This window comes from Myotis nattereri (assembly GCF_964212035.1).
Source record: "Myotis nattereri genome assembly, chromosome: 6".
NCBI lineage: Eukaryota > Metazoa > Chordata > Mammalia > Chiroptera > Vespertilionidae > Myotis > Myotis nattereri.
This window is the reverse complement of record NC_138081.1, coordinates 41,189,836-41,204,797: the sequence shown is the minus strand read 5'-3', so window position 1 is coordinate 41,204,797 and position 14,962 is coordinate 41,189,836.

Sequence of the window (14,962 nt, the reverse complement as noted above, 5' to 3'; positions counted from 1 at the left end):
CCCACTCTTGTTAAAGCCAACAGATGCCTTTGGGCCCTTACAAGGTCTCTCTGGCAGCATGAGATTCTGTGACCAGTCCCTCCACTGAAACACTCTCTTTCCCTTGTTCAATAAAAGTATCTCTTGATTCTAAAAAAAAAAAAAAAAAAAAAAAGGAAGGAAGGAAGGAAGGAAGGACAAGAAAGAAAGAAAAAAAGAAAGAAAGAAAGAAAGAAAGAAAGAAAGAAAGAAAGAAAGAAAGAAAGAAAGAAAGAAAAGGACGGAGGGAGGGAGGGAGGGAGGGAGGGAGGGAGGAAGGAAGGAAGGAAGGAAGGAAGGAAGGAAGGAAGGAAGGAGGAAGAAAGAAAGGAAGAAAGATTAGCCCTTTTTATTTTCTTCTAAATTGTTATTATAAAAAATTTTAAGACTACACTTAAAAGTACTGGAGCTCGTGGTCCAATGAACACCCATTTATCCATGACCTAGATTCAACAGTTATCAAGATCTTACCCACCTGCTTCATTCATTTTTAAAAAACATTCATATTTTCTTAAATAACCACATTATGATTATCACACAATGAAATTTTCAGTTCCTGCACTAATTTTTTTAAAAATCTCAATTAACAGGAAAAATTAATCTTGTTAAGAAAATTTTCTGAACTGGCACATAGTAACCCCAGGCAGTGGGTAGAATATGCTTCTAAGGACTTCACCAGGATTTTTGGTCATCTAATTTTGGAATAGGTGTGACTTCTGTCCACTTTTTTTTTTCTTTCTATCCCTGATCATAAAACTTCAGAGGGCTGAACTTAGTCCTAGGTCAGCCATACAGCATCATCATGAGAAGGAAGCGAGTGGCATTGGGATGAGAACTTCATTTCTACTCAGGAGAGCTTTTCCTTGAGCTTGCTGCCTAAGACAGGCCTAAGTGCCAGTCCTGAGACATCATGGTGAAGTTTCCAGTGCAAACTAAAAGTGAAAAGTTGCACAGAGGAAAAATAAATGTGCCTTGCCCTGTTTATTTAAAAAAACATAATTACTTTTAAACTTGTATGGGATTAGAAATTGCTGAAGTTATGTGCTTACATAAAATGGATAAATCACTAAACAATTTCCCCCCTGGGGAGGGGGGTGTGGGGTGGGGACTGTGATGGCTTAATAAGGCTTGGGGTAGTAGAAAAAGGAACTTAAAGTAAGTCTCTCTCTCTCTCTCTCTCTCTCTCTTTTTTTTTTTTTTTTTTTTTTGCCATCTATAGGGAAAGGTGAGAGAGGAGAGCAGTCATCAGTTATCAAGAGGTCCACAGGGAACGGAGTGTACTCGAGGCTGAAAACCTTTCCCACTCCTGAATCCAACCAGGCCCAACCTGTGGCCCAAGAGCGCTTTTTTTGGGCCTTATGAGGGAAGACACCAGCTGGCCATCTGGGGATTTTACTACGATCAAGCAGAATAATAGTAACAATAAGAACAAATAATAGAGACGACTTAGAAGCCAGTCAAGTACTGTTTGCCCATGAAAGCTCCTCACAGGCAGTGTCTCTTGACAAGGAGTTGTAGTTGAGAGGCCAATTGGTTGACAATGATTTTATTTTTCCCCTCTAAATTGAGAGAGAATGCCTCTTGAACTTTATTCCATCTGGGTAGAAGTTGAAATCAGTCTCCCTAACCACCGCCCCTCACCTCTCCCACCCCCAGATCGCAGCATGTTCTGTAATGTTGAGGATTAATGGAATTTTCCTCATGATTCAGGGAGCAATTCAGTTTCATGTAGCTTCTCTAGTCATTCATAGCCCAGCACTTTGCTAAAACATCTTTAATCCGATTACCTGTGCAATATTAAGCTTATGAAAGACAAAAAAAAGCAGGGGGAGGATATTTTTAACATTTTATTTCAAAATCACTTTAGACATACACCAAGTTGCAAAATTCATACAAGGAATTTCCATATACTCTCCATTTATCTTTTAAGACCTTGACATTTTTGAAGAGTATGGGCCTATGGTTTGAAGGATATCCCTCAATTTGGGTTTGATTGATGTTTACTCATGATTAAATTCAGATTGTGCATTTTTTTGGTGAGGGTTATCAGAAGGCACATGGTATCAATTTGTCCCTTTAATGTTGAGGCTAACTGTGGTCCCTTGGTTAAAGTGGTTCCTGCCAAACTTTTGTACTGTAACATTATTGTTTTTCTCTTTGTAACTAATAATTATCTTGTGGGAAGATACTTTGAGATTATGTAAATACTGTCATGTGTTAATTTTGGCATCCATCGATGATTCTTGCCTAAACAAATATTATTGTGGTTTTTGCCAAATATGATTTTTCTATGTCCATCATTCTTTCCATATTTATTACTTAGATTCTACTTTAATAAACATCTGTTTCTTATCCTTCTTTTAATTATTTATCCAGTGATTTACATCAGCATGGACCTATGGATTCTTATTTTATTCATTGGCCATAATTCATTACTATCAACATTAATTGTGTTGAGTCAGTTGTCCCAGAGTTAGCCAATGGGAGCCCCTTCGAGTTGGCTCTTTTGTCAATACGGCATGTCCCCATCATATTTTGAGGCTTCAGAATTTACTTACTAGTTACTCACTTTCTACTTCCCTAATGACAGGGGTTCGAGAAATATGGACCACTTCTAGCTGTGCATAAATAAAAAATAAAAGAGAAACATGCTTAAGAAAAATCAACACAAGGTAAACTCAGCTTTTTAAATATGTCTGTGAAAGGTTATCTTCCCAACGTTTTAAATTCATGATTCACTTGTAACTGGAGCAAAGATTTACATTTGAACTGATCTCCCAAGTGTGTGAGAAGATAATCTAGGGGCTGCCAAGAGGTCATCATCACTAATGCCAGAATTTGACAGTTATAACTCCATCTCCTTAATAACAAACTAGAGTGTCCTTTCAAAACTTCCATTATAGGCTAGAGTTTTCACACCCCATACTGGTTACAGGTACAACAGACCTAGATTTTCCTGTCCTGACATCTTTGGAATTAATGTATATGTTCTCCAAAACAAATCATCATTATTCAGAGAGGTTGGTAAAACGTGGATTCAGAAAAAAGAGATCATGCCTTTCCATCTTTGTGACTTAATCCTGACATTCCTGAAGGCAGAATTAATTTCCAGCCAAGTCTGCAGGGAGTAAGTGGGGTATGAGCTTCAGGTCCACCGTGATGCAAGATGCCACTCCAGCTGCTTTGGATTGCTACAGAAAGCTCACCCGAAGCTGTCAAACACCTACTTCTGTTATGATTGTGTTATGGGTTACAGGTTAGAAAGCGTGAATGACAAAACGCAGCAGAGGTAGGCAGTACCACATAACCAAATCCTTATCATTAACGCAATTGGAATTTTTGGCAATAACTGTTTGACTTAGTTATGTATTTATGAGCACCTACTGGGTTTAAGGCCAGAGCTAGGTCCTAGTGGGACATCAGGTTGTATAAGACACTTTAAAAGGATCATTTTTGAGACCTAAATATTTTTTAAAGAAAAGAAAATGCAATAAACGGCTAAATAATGGAACACACAAACATACACACACATATACATAAGTAAATAAGAAATTGCTAAGGCAATTAAGAGATGCCTCTCTATTGGATGATATTCTCATAGTAATTCAGTGAACAAATAATTTATTTAGAAGATTTTCCTTTTTAAAATATATTTTTATTGATTTCAGAGCAGAAGGGAGAGAGAGAGAGAAAGAAACATCAATGATGAGAGAGAATCATTGATTGGCTGCCTCCTGCACGCCCCCTACTGGGGATTGAGCCTGCAACTCTGGCATGTGCCCTTGACCAAAATTAAACCTGGGACCCTTCAGTCCACAGGCCAATGCTCTATCCACTGATCCAAACCGACTAGGGCTATTTAGAAAAGCTCAAACTATTAAAAATAAAATTACATTTTAAAATCAATTATTAATGACGCACAACATGATTCCATTTATATAAAGTTCTAGAAATGGCAAAATTAATAGTGGAGAGTAGACACTGGAGACAAACTGCCTGGGTTCAACAAATCCCATTCCTGCCACCATTTATTTAATCATTGTTTCGCTTTGTCTGTTATTCGCCTCCGTATGTCTCATTTTCTTATATGTAAAATGGGTTTCATTAATAGAATGTCAGAGGATTATCATCAGGCTTAAATAAGCTCCTACTTGTAAAATGTTCAGCACAATGCCCAGCATTACAGATATATTTAAAATAAATTAGCCGAAACCGGTTTGGCTCAGTGGATGGAGCTTAGGCCTGCGGACTGAGAGGTCCCAGGTTCGATCCCGGTCAAGGGCATGTACCTGGGTTGCGGGCACATCTCCAGTGGGAGATGTGCAGGAGGCAGCTGATCGATGTTTCTAACTCTCTATCTCTCTCCCTTCCTCTCTGTAAAAAATCAATAAAATATATATTTACATAAAATAAAATAAAATAAAATAAAATAAAATAAAATAAATTCTAAGGAATTCCTGCTATGCTGCTTCAAGTGGTGAGTAAAGGGCCATGATACATAAATAAAATTTCACAGAGAGCACACACAAATAGAATTCACTGTTCTAATCACAAAAAGCACCAAGTTAACTTGATATATAGAGAGATTATTATGCTGCGTAATCATATACCATTTTTCCTTAAAACTATAAGCATTTCACACAAGTGATTATACTTAGAATTCCTTCATGTACTGAACCTACTTTACAATTTTGCTCAGCCTATTTCAATTATATTCTGATATCCCATGTTTGTCATCATCTTCATTACAAACACACATTTTAAACACCACCTTGCCTACACCCTAACAGCTAGAATTCCCAAGCTTTTGACACTTTCCCCACCTTCCTCTTAATTTAAATTCCCCTGGACATTTCTATATCTTTGGATGCACTCTCTTCAGGATCCTGGAACATTTGTCCTCTATTCTGCCTCCTCTTGACAGAGAATAGGAGGTTCTGAGAATAGGAGGGCAAGGAGGCACCCAGACAGCACTAGAAACAAGAAAAGCCCTTGATCATGTAAGAGATTCCTTGGTTCTAGACCTTCAAGAGTCAATCTACCTGTGCCCATTCAATTTTGCCCTGAAATTTCCTTCAAATTTCAGTAAGAAGAAATAGGGTCTTCGTGTATTGTGTTTTCAATCCTTTAAGACTCTCGTTGAGTCTATGTCTTAAGGCCCAGAGCAGCCTATCTTGGGCTGTAGTTGCAATGCATAAAGGAGGGTCAAGGGCATGGAAAGAATGGAGTGGGAAGCGTGGGTAAAGAAGTGGAATACTGTAGAGAGGCAATTGAGTATGTCCAGTCCATTCAGAACCTCTTCCCTTAAGAGCCTTAAAGATTCAAGTGCTATTCCACGAATAAGGGCACGCCTACCCTTACAAAATCACCTAACACACCTGCCCAAATTCCTTGAAATGTCTTTCAGAATTGAGAATAAAGGGCTTAAAACCCACACTCGGAGGATTCACCTGTTAATATGAATGAGTTTTGAAATGTAAAAGATGATCACAGATCTTTGATTGAATTGAAGGGGAGCCTCAGAAACTAGAAAGACCAAGAAAGCTGGGGGTGGGGGGCAAGGGAGGCTCTGTGTGATAATGAAACACTGAAGAATAGTAAATACAAAGCAAAGGCTCCAAAGCAGCACTTCCTGGCATTGCACCAGGACTCGGTTCACCTTTATCTGTAGAGTCAGATCAAGCTATGGTGCAAGGGACACCAACTGGCAGGTGCTCAGGTCCAAGGCATTGCCCAGTACTAAGAGGTTTCCCAGGACGTGGCACTTTCAGTGCTAAAACCAGGCCTTTGGCAAACTAGGACCATTGGTCACCCTAACTATATGAATTTCATGCCCGGTGTGGTTCCAGGGAGGTCTGGTAGCTTGAAATTATTTCAGAGTAAGGGCCTGAGGGCATGCTGCAGCATCCAAAGGCATGATTTATGGGCTATCTATCTTAGTTTATTGGAGCTCCTGCCTGAACTTCTTCCTGGTTCTCACCATGAATCGGTAACAGGCAATAGATCCACAATCTTTATAAATAATACTTTAACCTTCAGTGAAAGACAAACTAATCCCCAAATGGACAAATATTAAGTAAACTGGTTGTAATTAAAGCTGGGGTTTGATTAATGATCCTGGAATGATAAAACAGATCTTGGAGTTTTTATAAATAACACTAGGGGCCCGGTGCACGAAATTCGTGCACTGGGTGTGTGTGGGGGGGGCGGGGGGGAGTGTCCCTCAGCCCAGCCTGTCCCCTCTCACATACTGGGAGCCCTCAGGCGTTGACCCCCATCACCCTCCCCAATCACAGGATCGGCCCCTTGCCCAGGCCTGACGCCTCTGGCTGAGGCGTCCGGCCCGGGCAGCGGGGACCCACAGCTGCAGCGGGCCCATGATCGTGGGCTTCGCTTTAGGCCAAGGCAAGGGACCCCTAGCTCCTGGGACTGCCAGCTTCGACCGTGCCCAGCTCCCATCGCTGGCTCAACCTCTACTTCCTGCTATCACTGGCCAGGGTGGAAAAGGCACCTGATTCTCAGATCATGGCTGGGGGGCAGGGCAAAGCCGCCTTTGCCCTGCCCCCCAGCTCTTAGCTCCTCCCTGGGTTTCCGATCACTGTCAGTGGCAGGGGGCTTCTTCCTGCTTTCCCTTTCGCCTCCCTGCATTGTGCCTACATATGCAAATTAACCGCCATCTTGATGGCAGTTAACTGCCAATCTTAGTTGGCAGTTAATTTGCATATAGCCCTGATTAGCCAATGAAAAGGGTAGCTCGTACACCAGTTACCATTTTTCTCTTTTATTAGTGTAGACTAAAGGCCCGGTGCACAAAAATTTGTGCACTCGGGGGGGGAGGGGGGTCCCTCAGCCTGGCCTGTGCCCTCTCGCAGTCTGGGACCCCTTGGGAGATAACGACCTGCTGGCTTAGGCCTCCTCCCGGGTGGCAGAGGGCAGGCCCAATCCCTAGGTTCAGCCCCTGGTCGGGCTCAGAGCAGGGCCGATTGGGGAGTTGGGGCACCTTCCCCTGTCATGCGCAGAGCAGGGCAGATTGGGAGGTTGTGATGCCACCCTCAGTAATGCTCAGGGTAGGGCCGATTGGGGGGTTGGGGCACCGCCCCCTATCACACTCAAGGCAGGGTCGATGGGGAGGTTGCGGCACCACCCCCTGTCACGCACAGAGCAGGGTCAATCAGGGGGTTGAGGAGCTCCCCACTGTCACTCACAGAGTAGGGCCGATAGGGGAGTTTGGGCACCGCCCCCTGTCACAATCAGGGAAGAGCGGATCAGGTGGTTGGGGCGCCACCACTGTCACACTCAGGGCAGGGCCCGTGAGGTGAGGGGGTTGGGGCACTACACCCTGTCACACACAGAGGCGCAGGGCGATCAGGGGATTGGAAAGCTCCCCCGTATCGGGCACAGAGCAGGGCTGATCAGGGGGTTGGGGCACCTTCCCCGTCACGAACAGAGCAGGGAGGATAGGGAGGTTGTGGCCCTGGCCCCTGTCACACACAGACCCACAGGGCGATCAGGGGGTTTGGGCGCTGCCCCCTGTCACACTGATCCCGGTGCTGGGAGGCATATTACCCTTTTACTATATAGGGTAGAGGCCTGGTGTATGGGTGGGGCTGGCTGGTTTGCCAAGAAGGGTGACCTGGATCAGGGTGGGGGTCCCCACTGGGGTGCCTGGCCAGCCTGGGTGAGGGGATGATGGCGGTTTGCAGCTGGTCACACACCCTTCAGGGTGGGGGTCCCCACTGGGGTGCCTGGCCAATCTGGGTGAGGGGCTGAGTGCTGTTTTCAAGCTGACTGAAGCTCCCAACTGCTCCTTTTTTTCTTTTTTTTTATTCTGGGCCAGCTTTAGCTCTGGCTCCAGCTCTGAGGCTTCTGCTGCTGAAAGCAGGTATCTGGTTTGTTTGGGTTCTATAATCGAAACACTGTATCAACTCCAGCTCTGAGATCCCGGGCTCCCTGAAAGCTGGTTTCTAGGGTTTTGTTTAGCTTCTATATTCGTTACAATGTTTCTTAAACTGCAGGCTCAGAGGCCGGCAAAGCAGGCGGGGAACGTTGGTTTCCTCCATCACTGAAGCAAGCAAGCCTCATGTTAGTTTCAAGCTGCCTGGCTGCCGACCGCTATCTTGGCTGGCAGTTAATTTGCATATCTCGTTGATTAACCAATGGGAAGGGTAGCGGTCATACGCCAATTACCATTTTTCTCTTTTATTAGTGTAGACTAGAGGCCCGGTGCACAAAAATTTGTGCACTCGGGGGGGAGGGGGGGTCCCTCAGCCCGGCCTGTGCCCTCTCACAGTCTGGGACCCCTTGGGAGATAACGACCTGCTGGCTTGGGCCTGCTGCCAGGTGGCAGAGGGCAGGCCCAATCCCTAGGTGCAGCCCCTGGTCGGGCTCAGAGCAGGGCCGATTGGGGAGTTGGGGCACCTTCCCCTGTCATGCACAGAGCAGGGCAGATTGGGAGGTTGTGATGCCACCCTCAGTAACGCTCAGGGTAAGGCCGATTGGGGGGTTAGGGCACCACCCCGTCACACTCAAGGCAGGGTTGATGGGGAGGTTGCGGCGCCACCCCCTGTCACGCACAGAGCAGGGCCCATCAGGGGGGTTGGGGATCTGTATCCTGTCATGCACAGAGCAGAGTCAATCAAGGGGTTGGGGAGCTCCCCCGTGTCATGCACAGAGCAGGGCCGATCGGGGGTTAAGGATCTCCCCCCTGTCACTCACAGAGTAGGGCCGATAGGGGAGTTGGGGCACCGCCCCCTGTCACACTCAGGGCAGGGCGAATCAGGGGGCTGTGGTGCCGCTCTCTATCACCCACAAGCAGGGCCGATCAGGGGGTTGGGGCGCCGCCACTGTCACACTCAGGGCAGGGCTGATGGGGAGGTTATGGCTCTACCCCATCACACACAGAGCAGGGCCCGTTGGGGTGGGGGTGGGATTGGGGCACCGCACCCTGTCACACACAGAGCAGGGCTGATCAGGGGGTTGAGGTGCCACACCCTGTCACACACAGAGCCGATCAGTGGAGCTCCCCCCGTATCAGGCACAGAGCAGGGCTGATCAGGCAGATGGGGCGCCTTCCCCTGTCACAAACAGAGCAGGGCGGATAGGGAGGTTGTGGCCCCGCCCCGTGTCACACACAGACCCACAGGGCGATCAGGGGGTTTGGGCGCTGCCCCCTGCCACACTGATCCCGGTGCCGGGAGTCCTCTCACCTCCACTGATCCCGGTGCTGGGAGGCATATTACCCTTTTACTATATAGGCTAGAGGCCTGGTGCATGGGTGGGGCTGGCTGGTTTGCCCAGAACGGTGTCCTGGATCAGGGTGGGGGTCCCCACTGGGGTGCCTGGCCAGTCTGGGTGAGGGGCTGAGGGCTGTTTTCAGGCCGACTAAAGCTCCCAACTGCTCCTTTTTTTCTTTTTTTTTATTCTGGGCCAGCTTTAGCTCTGGCTCCAGCTCTGAGGCTTCTGCTGCTGAAAGCAGGTATCTGGTTTGTTTGGGTTCTATAGTCAAAACACTGTATCAACTCCAGCTCTGAGATCCCGGGCTCCCTGAAAGCTGGTTTCTGGGGTTTTGTTTAGCTTCTATATTTGTTACAATGTTTCTTAAACTGCAGGCTCAGAGGCCGGCAAAGCAGGCGGGGAACGTTGGTTTCCTCCATCACTGAAGCAAGCAAGCCTCATGTTAGTTTCAAGGTGACTGGCTGCCGACCGCCATCTTAGCTGGAAGTTAATTTGCATATCTCGCTGATTAGCCAATGGGAAGGGTAGCGGTCGTAAGCCAATTACCATGTTTCTCTTTTATTAGATAGGATAGTTCTGTCACAAGCTATACTTACTACCTACTCGCTGCTTTTTGCCCAACATATGCTGAGTTTTCCTTTTCTCGAATCTTTTGGCTTTTGCATTGTTAGTAGGTGTCATATTTATGACATTGAGTATAATAGTTAAGGATCTGGTCTCAGTCTGTACTAACTTGAACCACTTACTAGCAAAAGGCCTCAGGTAAATTTGTGATTCAGTTTCCTTAACTGCAAAATGGTCATAGTATACAGTAGTTTTTACCTCCATGAGATGTTGTGACAATTAATATGCTCAACACATTTTAGCTATTACTATTGACAAGAGAAAAATTCTGATAGCTTCTTATATTGCAGCAGCTGGAGAGTGAGAAAGACAAGAATAATTAACTTGTTAATAGCTGTGTACCAATTAACAAAAGGATGCCACATTCTTGAATATATGCTGTAGCTTTAAGTCAATCTCCAGGCTTCTATTAGCCAACCACTAGACCAGGGGTCCTCAAACTTTTTAAACAGGGGGTCAGTTCACTGTCCCTCAGACCGTTGGAGGGCCGGACTATAGTTTAAAAAAAAAAACTATGAACAAACTCCTATGCACACTGCACATATCTTATTTTGAAGTAAAAACCAAGCAGGAACAAATACAATATTTGTATTTGCATGTGGCCCGCGGACCGTAGTTTGAGGACCCCTGCACTAGACTTACCATCGCCTGCATATGTATGACCTTGCAGGGCTGCTGCCCTTCACCAATCAAAAGTAGTAAATATTTCTTTGTTACAGACTGTGCTCCTATCATAGAACTGCCCCCGCTTCACCTTCTCCCACCCTCCTTATCTGTAGCCAATGTAAATTCTTTCTAAACAACTTACATCTTTCTTCTCCAAAACATCTACACTAATAAGAGGGTAATATGCTAATTAGACCGGGAGACCTTCCAAGAGACCTTCTGGATGTCCTTCCGGACAAAGCCATGGTGGCAGGGCCAAGGCAGAGGTGGTTAGGGGCGATCAGGCCAGGAGGGGAGGGCAGTTGGGGGTGATCAGGCCAGCGGAGGTGGGGAGCAGTTAGGGGCAATCAGACTGGCAGGGGGGGCAGTTGGGGATGAGCAGTTGGGTGCTAGCAGACCAGCAGCAGGAGTCAGTTGGGGGTGATCAGGCTGCCAGGCAGAGTAGTTAGGGGCGATCAGGCAGGAAGGCAGGTGAGCAGTTATGAGCCAGCGGTCCCAGATTGCGAGAGGGATGTCTGATTGCCAGGTTAGGCCCAATCCCACAGGGGTCCCAGGGGTCCCAGATTGGAGAGGATGCAGGCCAAGCTGAGGACAACCCCCCTGTGCACAAATTTCATGCACCGGGCCACTAGTAATGTGTAAAAGCACTTGCCAACTTCAGGATGGTGGATATCTTGCCTGCTCCATGTAGCCTTGCTGCTGGTGGTTTAGACGTCATGCCGAAGGATCTAGCCCTTTTCTGCCTAGCATATGGTTTAATAAAGTCTTTCTTTAAAGAGTTTTTCAGCCTGGCTGGTGTGGCTCAGTGGTTGAGCATTAACCCAGGCACCAAGAGGCTGCTGGTTCAATTCCCTGTCAGGGCATATGCCCCAGGTTGCCAGCCTTGGTGGGAGGCATGCAGCCAATCAATGTTCAAATTTCTCTCTCATTGATATTTCTATCACTCTCTCCCTCTCCCTTCCTCTCTCTCTAAAATCAATAAAAACTTTTTTTTATAAAGCTCACTTATAAAAAGGTTTTCAGCCATTGAAGTTATGTTTTTGTTTAACATTTTCTTTTGTATTGGTCATTCATATGCTCTAATTCAACTTGGATTTTTTGTGTGACCTACATTTGCAAAATGGTTGATCAGAAATAGGAGTTAGGGATTTAAAACATTGAAGTTGACAAAATAAATCAACTAGCCAGTGATGTTTTCAGTAGTTTTGTGTATTACCAGTCCCAGGTGATCGCTATCTTGATGGTAACCAGCATAGACACCAAAGCAGCACAGCACACTGCCATTCAGAATGGCTGGACCCAAGCTCGGCAGCCCCAGCTTCCAACTCAAGCAATGTAGCCACGTCCAAGGACCTAAGTGTGAAAATCCTAGCCTGACCAAAGAAACATGATCCACTTTCCTGCTGTCCGATTAGAAGTACAGTTTAAAGTAGTGTTTTCAGGATCTTGACTTTAAATCATCATAAAACTGACTTTAACTTTCAAACATAGTCTAGGAACCATGCCAGAGTCGCCGGATAGTCAAGGCAACTCAGAGTGTGAAAGGCCTTGTTCTTAGTATGCCAGATGGCCAAGGCCACTCTGAACATGGGAATCTTAATCAGAATGTTCAAGGCTAAGATACCATAAGCAGGTGCAAGGACAACAATCTCACGGTACCCTGTGAGCAAGCGCCTTTCTGTAGCCAAATGATTGATGTCACTGTTGGCTACTGGCCTCTTTGGTCTAAGTCATCTAATGCACGGTACTGACAAGCCAGTGTACCTGTGCTGCTGTGATGTGAAGCAAGGAGTGCAGGAAAGGCTGAGGAGAAAAGGCAGGCCCAGAGGATGTAGCTACCATGTGTGCAGGAGAAGCTAGAAAGGCTGGAGAAGCTTACTAAGGCAGAGAGCTCAGGTGCCGCTGCTATGTGAGGCTGTGAGTACAGGGGCAGCATGCAACTGCTCAGATAACAGCTGTGGGTACAGAGACTACTACCGCTTTATAGGAAGGATATATTGGTTTATTAGCTGGTGTGCGGCTACCTGTATGGAACTTTGCTATGAAGGACTGTTTTGTCTGATGGCTATATGGTTTCTACAATAAAGGCTTTTTTATATACATCCACAACTTCTCATGGCTTCTCCGTCCACCAGCTGGCAGAAGGTCCAACCCCTGGCAGAGGGGCTCAGACCCTATAGTTAGTGCAATGGGCGAGGTCTGAGAAGGAACCTGCCCTGACAGTTGGCGTGGTCGAGCAGAATTCAGAAGAATATATGGACTCAGAGCAGCTGTGCTCTGGCTGTTTCTGACACACAGCTATTCCCAAGAGGTAGTTACTTTTACATCTGGCTTCTTAGTTCATGCTGATCTTCTGTGTTCCTTATTCCTGTAAATCCTGCCCAAGCTGGAAACCTACAATTGCCCTTTTCCTTTTCCACCTTCCCCAATGAAAGTAACCATTTTATTGATTTACCTCTTAGCTATTGAATCCATTCTCTGCATCCCTAGCCCACTGTCATAGTTTAAGCCCTCACTATACCACAGCTAGCCTTTAACAATAATCTATTTGCTTGTGTCCCCACAATTCCATTTCTCTCAAAGAATGAAAGAGGCATTTTAAAGAGGAGAGAGAGAGAGATAAAGAGAAAGAGAGAGAGAGGATAGTGTCTCTATCCTCTTTAAAGCCTTCATGATTCCCAGCTGGTGGTAGAAAAAGAACCAGCTCCTTAGCATGATGTGCACAGTCCTGCCCATCCAGCCCTTCCTCCCCACTCCTGCTTCAGCTCCTGCTATGCTCCGACCAGCTTGTTGGGGACAGGAACTGTCTCATTTATTTTTGCATTCCAGCACTTATTCCACTTCTGGATTTGATAAATGTGTGCACAATGAAGGATGCCTACATGCATAATAACAAGCATGAACTTTACTTTTTAAAAGTTTTAAGCTTTAGGTTTTCTATGAACGGTTCAAATTTATTTCAGATTGTGGGAGTGAAACCTCAACGTCCATTCAAAGCTCAATTTGGACACTTAGGAACTGAACATAGAAACCATCCTATCTAATAAAGAGGGGATATGCTAATTGACCCTCACACTGTCACAAAGATGGCGATGCCCACAGCCAATAAGGAGGGAATATGCTAATTGACTGCCACACCCTCAAAGATGGCAGTGCCCACAGCCACAAGATGGCAGCATCCAGTCTCTGCAACCTCACTGGGGCAGCAGGCATGCGGCAAAGCTGGGCCCACCCCGAGGCGGGCCAGGCTGTTATGCGCACCTGCCTCCAGAGTTCCCCAGTCCCCTCAGCCCCCCAGCTGCCCAGGGCCGGTCTGAGGCGCAGGCAAGCCTCGGATGGCAGCCGCCCAGCCACCCAGGGCCTCCCGAGGCTCAGGTAACCAGGGCCAGCCGAGGCCTGCACTGCTGGCAGTGGCAGCAGCAGAGGTGTGATGAGGGTGTCGCCTTCCCCTGATCGCTGGGTCACCTCCTGCCCCTGAGGGCTCCCGGACTGTGAGAGGGGGCAGGCTGGGATGAGGGACCCCTATCCAGTACATGAATTTTCATGCACCGGGCCTCTAGTATTTTATAATACATGTGTATACTAATATCGGTATACATATACCTGAATATACATGTCAGCATGTACACACACAGACAGATTCCACAAAATATGAATATGTTTGTTTTAAAAATATAAATATTTTAGTATGATAAATATGTTGATATTACATCTTTTTGTCAGATTTTTAAAAAGGTATGTTTTTTATTAAATGGTGGCAATTAAATGAACTTTTAAAGCAGGCATCTAGGCTTTGAGATCAGATAAGTTTCATCATTAGGAAAATTGAGAATAAAGAGATCCAAAGTGAGATAAAAAAGAAAGTCAAGGAGCTGTTGCAACTGGCAGCCCAAAGAATAGGGATCAGGCCAAAAGATGTCACACATGATCAAGGTGTGGCTGTGACCTGGTGTAATGTCTTGTTGACCTATGCATGTGGCAACATATTGGACATCATTTCAACCAGCTGCACTGATTTTCATAGCTAAACTGAGTACCTACCATGTGCCAAGCACTGTTCTAGGCCACAGGAAAGATAACCATGAAATAGATCTTGACTTAAGGAATTACCAATCTAACAGGAGAGACAAATAAATAAGCCATTATTACAATGTGGTGGCATCCTCAAAATGCTATGAAACATTGGGAAGAAGCTCCTGATTGAGTGATGGGACCAACAAAGAGCTCAAATCAAGGGAAGTTTTTTAAGAGAGGTGACATAAACTGGACCTTTAAGGAGAAATAGTACAGGGGAATCCATTGGAGGACCCAGTGTGAGTATCAGCAAGAGAGTTTGTGACTGGTAGCATATAAGGTGCCAGGTGAGAAGGGGGGTAATGAGGAAATGAAGCTAGAGAAGTAAGTTGAGGACAGATGATCC